Source organism: Microtus ochrogaster, chromosome 4 (genome assembly GCF_000317375.1).
Source record: "Microtus ochrogaster isolate Prairie Vole_2 chromosome 4, MicOch1.0, whole genome shotgun sequence".
NCBI classification, from domain to species: domain Eukaryota; kingdom Metazoa; phylum Chordata; class Mammalia; order Rodentia; family Cricetidae; genus Microtus; species Microtus ochrogaster.
The window spans coordinates 18,948,162-18,956,012 of record NC_022011.1 but is presented as its reverse complement, the minus strand read 5'-3'; the positions used below and the strand labels follow the sequence as shown (position 1 = coordinate 18,956,012).

General features: G+C 49.9%; 1 protein-coding gene across 3 annotated transcripts in view; it reads left to right on the top strand.

Annotated features, from left to right (window-relative positions):
• The window catches only part of Zfhx3 (zinc finger homeobox 3), a 628,106-nt gene that overhangs the window by 573,094 nt on the left and 47,161 nt on the right, over positions 1–7,851 (top strand). The gene's annotated exons all lie outside the window — the stretch shown is intronic.

Genomic DNA, 7,851 nt, shown 5'->3' with positions numbered 1-7,851 from the left:
TCAAAATCCTGTGACCCCCCCCCCCCGGTGCCTCTCTGCATTAAGCACAAGACCTCTCTCCAGTAAGTCAGTTTTAACTCTGAAGGCCATACCAGTCTTCTGTAATGGAAAATGTTAGGTGTGTGTGTGCGTGTGCATGTGTATGTGTGTGTTCGCGCGCGCACGCCTTAATTTACTCTATCACTCATGTGTGTTTATCTATCTTGTCTTCTCCCCTTCAACCATGGAGGCTTGGCAGTGTTTATTTGAAGCAGGGTGTTATTGAAAGACAGATGCTGTGGGGACCGCTCGGGCCTCACACCTGGAATGTTAAAAAGCTTTTCAGGCAGATCTTTTCCGTTGATTGAAAAATGTCCCTTTCTGCAGTGGGGGCAGGCAGGAAGGAACTGGTACCCATCCAAGAGGCTCCCCATCTGCACCCACATTCTGACCCTACCCCCCATACCTTAGTTAATGTGTTCAAGTCTGTGAAGTGATTTGGTCTGATGAATGAGCGTGCAAAGTCCTTTTCATCCCCTCGTCCATCTAGACCCTCATCCCTCCCTCAGCTCCAGAGACCTTTCCTTCGCAAATGCTATGTCCTGCAGACTTGCAACCCCTGCCTCTGTCCTCTCTTCCCAAGCAGCGTGCTGCGCTGCAATCAGTGTTTTCTCCCAGCGACTTTGTTTTCAACTGCCTGGAGAGGGGCACCTCTCTTGGTATCAAGGACCTTCTGTTTTGCATGCCTCTGCTTTCCAGAATATTCCAGTTTGGTGTGAGGTTAAACTGCAAAGTGGCATTTAAAAAGAAAGGAGAGCAAGAAAAAGATACGTGTCGAAATGCATTTGTTAGGTCACGTTTTAAACGAAGTACAATTGAAGGTAGGTAGGTAACTTTTCCCCCCTCAAAGAAAGAAAAACAGAAACAAAACCCCGCAAATCCACTAAGCTCCCAGCCTCCTTTGTCACGGCGCTGACATTGAAGTGTAATTTTTCATGGTTATTTGGACTGGAAAATGGGGGGGAAAGGGAGAGATGGGTCTGCGATTATTTCCCATAAATGACAGCACAATCACATCATGCTCCGCCACAAACATTCTCAGGGAATTTGCCTTTTTTACACTTCATGTGTGAAAGCAGCAGCAGCAGCCAGAGCTTCGTGGAAACCCAGGGACCGAGTCTCTGCTGAACTCAGTTTCCTCGGGAGTTCTGGGCTTCTTGTTTACCGTGTGTGCTGAGGCCCGTTTCAGAGCTTGGGTTTGTATTTTACAAACTGGAGCTCACACCTCTCCGTTATTTTCTTTGCTTCCCTGTGAATTGCCACCAGGCGAGTCCAAGGCACATTCGTTCCTGTGCTTTGTCGCTGCTGCTCGGTCCCTTTTATCCTTTCTGGGATTCTGCAGGGGGCTGCCCAGGTGCTTTCACTGAAGCACACAGATAAATGGGACCCGGTGCAGTGCAGGCTCTCGGCATTTCCTCCCTTTTTTCTCCTCTCTTGACCCCCACCCACCCCCTTAATTCTAGTGTGGTTTTTGACAAACTGTTCAAATGACCAAGTGGCCTTGCCTGGGAGAGGAAAAATGGCAGGGCCCGTCCTGACCACACAATGGCAGCATTCTTAACTCCTGTTTAGTGTTGCTCCCGCAGGAGGGATGGCTCAGAGAGGGGAATTTTTCTCTGCAAGGCCACGGGCTCTGGACCCACAAGGATTCTGCCCCGTGGCTGCACCAGTCTGAAGCAAAGTCAGTGCAGAAGCAAAGCGAGGAGCCTTCCCAGGCTGCTGCGTGCTGCACAGCCCCCATTTTTCTTGCTTCTGTAAACAGTGGCAGGATCTTCAGATATACAAAAGCATAATGGTCTCTCGCCCCCAATTAGTCATGTTTAATAACACCCAGAGTTGCCTTGTGAGTGGCGATTCTTCCAGCCCAGTGCCAGAAGGCAGGTGGGTAGGGTGGGGGTGAGAAAGGAGGTCAGGGCGGTGGCGAGAAGGCTGGATTCCTCCATTGTCCACCTTCCATGGAGCTTTTCCCAGAGGCCTCTGGCAGGGTGGTAGCCCCATACCTAGACCTTTCGAGAGGCCTCCGGAATCTCCAGGTGCAGCCCCCAGGTGTCTTGGCTGAATGAGTAGAGCACAGAGCAGAGAATTCCTAAGTCAAACAGTCACTTCAAAGACCCAGAGGAGAAGAAGCCTCTCACTGGAGAGCGGCCCAGGGCTGATCCCCTCCACGTCCTCCTAGGTCCTTTCCTGTCCACGTCCTCCCGGCTTCTGGTGGGCTGGAATGTGTTTATAAACGTCGTCTCCGAGAAGGTGGTTTTATATAAACAGTGTGTCACGACTTTGACTAGTTTCTTTCTTCTTTGCTTTTTTTCACCCACCAAGGTGAGAAAACGACACGTAGGAACACTGGCCTGGGCCCCCACTGCTCTCCCGGCTGCTGGACGGCTGTCCTTGGCAAACCTGCAGAGCTTACCTGGGTAAAACGGCCAAGGCAATGGTGGCCTGGAGAGGGAGCCTCCTTCTGCCTCTTTTTGGCTCTGTTGTGAAGTTTTCCTGCCTGGACTATGGTAGATGCTCCCCTCCCCGCCCCCATCTCCCACCCCCAATCCCGTTGCTGTTTTCCTTGATGAATCTATAGGAAGTATAAAATAAAGTGGACAAAGTTGTTCAGCTGTTTAAAAATTAGAACCCTCGGGTAACTACTGCCAGGGAGATGTGCAGATGCCCTGTTCTCCATGTGCCGGTGAGGATGTGCACCCTTCACAGAGACGCTGAGGACCAGAGATGCGTAGACAAGAATTTGTGTCTGTGGTGGGCAGGTACCCTGTTACCCTGTTTTCAGGGAATGTTCCTGGAGCTGAGGAGTTGTTACCCAGAAGACTTCAGTGCTCCGAGTTGCCCCTCAGGCAGCTTCCAGACAGATTGTCGGGGATGGGAGGAAGTCTGTGAGTAACCGGGTAAGAGGCTGTGTTTGGGAATGCCGCTATAGCTTCTTCAGGACTAGCCTGTGACCGCAGTACAGACACAGCCCAGGGGGCTCGGAGAGTCACCTACTGGTAATGCCTTGGGTCACCTTTCAGGGAAGGTGCCAGAACGTCCAGGAGGGAGGATGTAGTTTTCTGCTCCACCCTCGTGGTTGTCGCTTCCTGCATCATCACCATTAGATTGGAGGGAAAAGACAAGGATGAGAATTAACAAACTGACAACAGAACAGCCATCTGCCCATCAGCATTGAGCATCACACCCGTTACAAGTTTCTGTTGCGTGTCAGAATCTTAACACGGGGTGGGGGTTAAAGTGGGGGTGGATTTTATTTGAAGCAAATTGCCCGGGCCTTAGCAGTTATCTTTTATGCTGTGGGGTTTGACCTCCTTCGCAGAATAAAGCGTGCACACTTTGCATAATATCTGTACCCAGTAGAGGTTTCCCATTGATAAGGAAAGGCCGAGAGGACTGGATACACCAGGCTGTTCCTCGCCTTGCCCTGTGCCAACCAAGGCTGAGAGAGCAGAAGCGATTGGCTGGGCAGATACTGCGTGAGCCCAGGGCTCCCACCCAAGGAAGAAGGACAAGAGGACAAAGCATAGCTCAAGTCCCTCCTGCTACCCACCACCAACCAACCGTCACCCATAACTGCCACCCTCTGCGCGCGGTCACTTCCGCTGGTCAGAGTGCATGGTGCTTCCCACCTGCCTAGGTGGCCGTTCCTTCTGTTAATTTAGGTTGCAGACAGGAGGAAGGCAGCAAGGCAAAAGCCTTAACCCTGCCTTTAAAGTAAGCAGATTGGTTATTTTGTTTTTTCAAAGAAGAGGTCCCATATACAATTAAAACTTGTTTCTGGTAAACCTCATTCCAGGAAGGACGGGCTTTTAACAAAAGGCTTTTGACAGCTGCAGGCTATTTCATTTTTTTTAATGCCGAATGAAAAATCAATACATTTTTCTGGGTTATACATATTCAGAACGGGCCTGGTATTTCCATTATAATGGAGAGCGGGCGTCTGCACACCTCGCCTGTCAGCGCCGCACCAGCGCATTTTCCGAGCCACTGCTAAATATTTCAAACCTGATTTGATTGTGGCTCGTGACAGCTAATGTTTCTCAGCTCTTGAGCCCGCCGACAGGCAAACTCACTTTATCCCCCTCCGCCCCCCCAAGCATCCTCCCACCCCCTTCTCCCCCACCCCACCCCCGGAAAAGAGAAGGAACAATTTCATTCTTCGGGGATCACAGATTGGTGTGTTATTTAAGTAACATGTTCGTGTGAGAGCCTTGGGTACAGACACCCTGATTCTTAGGAGAATTTCCAAATTTCTATCATATCAAGGCACTGTGGGGGCTTTGTCAGGTTTGAATTAATCTACATTATCCTGTTAAGAGGTAGGAACAGAGGGATTAGTTATAATCATTGATTGGCTCCCCTTTCCTTCAAGCCTGTAAGCGATGTGTAAAATACCCCCAGTGGACACGTCACTAGACCCATTCTTTGGGGGGGGGGGGGAATGGTATTTTTTTTTTAACCCAAATGCTCTCATGGGTGAACTATCTGGGAAGCGTGTGCAGTGGTGGAATGCTAACCTTATAGTGACGCTGTTTTCTGGGTTTGGCTTCTAGCTCACACTCCTTGCACGCACCAGCTTCCAGGTTGCTCCCCAAACTCCTCCAGATCCCCAGGGTTGGCAGCTGACACAGGCTCCTTCCTCTGGAGAGGTCACAGGAGGACAATCTCGGGTCACCTTGGTCAGGAGGCCAATGGTCAGGGGCTAGAGAGAGCATTTGTGGGAGATTTTTCTAGGTCCGTCTGTTTGCTGGGATTCTTGGGCCAGGGGCGCTTCCGCTGCTCACAGGAAGTTGAGAGTGATTGGAGCAGGCTTGCCCTGCTTCGCCCTGAGAAGGAGGGCCTGGGATTTGTCAGAAAGAGGCAATCAAGTCACAGGTTTCTCCTGGGTAATGGTGGTGCACACCCTTAATCTCAGCACGGGAGGCAGAGGCAGACGGATCTCTGTGAGTTCGAGGCCAGCCTGGCCTACAGAGCTAGATCCAGCACTGTGAGAGCTACACAGAGAAACCTTGTCTAGAAAACAAAAACGAACAAAGCAAACAGGCTTCTAGTTTGCTCTGAGGCCGTAGGCCATGTTTTATGTGGCACTGAAAGAGAGGCAGAGGGTACCACTGGAAGGCTGTGTTAGTTTTCAAGATTTCCTTCACTTTTGGGCCACAGTGGAGCTCCCGCTGGTCAAGCGTCTGCCTAGCAGGCATGAAGCCCTTGGCTTCATCTTGTTTACTATCGCAGCCCTGGGGAAGTGGAGGCCGGAGGCCATATGATCAAAGTTTCCCCTTCTCGGTTTCACATTGACAATGGAGGCAGGCAGGCGGGAGTACTCTAACTTGAGGGCCCAAGTGGGCACGACCATGAAGCTGGGCTCCTGCAGGATTGTAGCGGCCCCACCTCTGGTATCTTTTTAAACCAGAGTCTTCTGGATGCCTTGGACCCGCCGCCTCCTTCTGAGAACTGGGGCTGGGGTGGGGAGTGCCCTCCTTGCCCAGGTCTTGCCACACACCCTTGAGAAAGCATTCCTGCTGTGCCGCAGTTAGGATATGGCGATCATTTCCTTAATGCTCCCAGGGAAAGCCGGTTGTGTTGTGTCTGCTTGAGCTTCATGGTGACTGTTGTGAGTGTTGGTTGGAGGAGAGCAATGGACAGAATTTTCCAGATAAAACCTATCGCCAGCCCACGCCTTCAGTCATTCCCACCATCTCTCTGTAGCTGATACTACAGAAGGAAAACCAGAAACATGGCCTCTTTGATGACCCCGGCCAGTTGCCACCACACAGGGTCGGGATGATCTATAGGAAAACTGCCCCTCCTTTCCACACCCTGTCAGTACATGAGGAACTAACAGGCGGTCCCAGCTCAGCGGGCAGGCTCTGGTCCAGACCCAGAGGCTCCTGCACCCTTGCCCAACACTCATGTCCAGGGGCCTGGAGACCGACCAGCCCTTCCCTGTGAGTGCCCAAGCCAGGCCTTTGATTAGAAAAACTTGCATTAAAAAAACACTCCTGGGACCAGTAAAGACACACCCTGTCTGCAAAGAATCAGGAGCCTGGGCTGTCCAGACAGATTTGCAGTTGTTATCCCTGTTTTTTAATCATTTCTCTACCTTTATTGGTATTCAGCTCTCACAGGTTTCCGGTCAGTGTCAGCCTGGGCTTTCATCCATGTTAAAGAGCCTTTACCCTCTCTCTGTTGATGACGATGGTATGAAGACAGATGGTGTAACTGCTTATGAATGTTCTATTCTATTTCCCCAGGACTAGGCCATTCATTTAGAGATGTGTATTACTTCCACATGCTCAGGTTAGGCAGCCCAGACTTGTCTGCCTCCCAGCCAGCTGCCCTCCTGGGCCTTGCCATGCAGAGGGCGACACCTGTAGGTCACAGGTGGAACTGCAGAGACTCCTGTGACTAAAGGAGACCTATTTCTTATTTTGTTGTTGTTGTTATTTTTTAAACTGGGGTGAGGACGCTAGTCCCCTGTAAGAGGATCTGGCTTGTTCCTAAGTTCCTTAATCGTTCTCCTAGAGCACACAGACAGCATTCTCTTAGTGTATACGTACAGATGATAAAGCGAAGCCTAGAAACTCGAGTGGATTTACATCTTGAACAAAAATCAATAATCATCATCATCATCACCTCCCGAAGTAAAGGCACATGGTTTCTCACTGTATGGGGAGCTGTCCATTGTGAGAGCAGGCCTGTTTCCATCTGAGGTGACAATGTGCCCATTGGGCCAGCTCTGCCCAATCCCATGAAGTGAATCTTTCAATCCTGCGAATGATTTGTGCCACGGAACATATTTAAGATGCCTAGCGAGTGTGCGTATGCCCAGTTTAGTACTGGTTAACTTATTGCTGGTATTACCATTAAAGATGAATTTTATAACCATCCTATCAAAAGCATCAATGTGCGGAGAACATATTACCTGGACACAAGATGGCACGTGTATCTTTTGGTACAACTTACTTGTTTTGCCCTCTCATATTTAAGCTTTTGTTTGTATGTTTGTTTGTTTGTTTCTCTACAAGACTGTATGGTGTTGATGTTGAGTGGTATATTTACTGAATGTCAAGCCGTGAATGCCCGATTTTTGTCTATTTGAACTAAAGGTAAGGTCAGGAGACACCGTTAACTTTTCTGTGCAATGAGCCAACAAAGACCACAGGAAAAATAGAGCCCCGAGGTGATGTGGATAAGCAGTTCCCATGCCGCTGTCTCTGGGGCTCTCTGCTGTTGGTAAGGAAGAAAGGCCATTCTTCTTCAGAGTTTGTTTTTCTAGCCATCGATACGCTGTCATCTTTCTAGAAGACTTAGGAAAACACAGTTCTAGAATACTCCTGGCCTTGAGTATTTTGGAAACCCATAAAGACGAGTTGCAGTGACTGTTCCCTCCTCCTGTGGGATAGAACTTAGAGGCTAGTTTGGGGGGCGGGGGGGCGGGAGGTATAACACCTGAATTATTTAAAGGTCCATCTGAGGCCAGCCTGGGCCACAGTGTGAGACCTTGTCTCCAAAACAAAGCAACCTACAAAGCAGGCTGTGGTTGGAGAATCTGATGGTGGCACTGGCTAGAACCCCAGTCCCTAGGTTGTGTCCTGGTCTTGGCTCCCGTTGAGTCTGGTCCGAGCTTCTTGTGATGGGGTAGAAGTGCGTGTTCTCGTGCTTCTGAACCCAGGAGGTGCATGGCAGTTTCTCCATCGCTTCAAGAGATTTTTGCCTTGACTGTTTGCTTTAGTCTTTTAAAAATGAGGTGTCTGTGTAAGTGTAATGTACGTGTGTGTGTGTGTGTGTGTGTGTGTGTGTGTGTGTGTGTGTGTG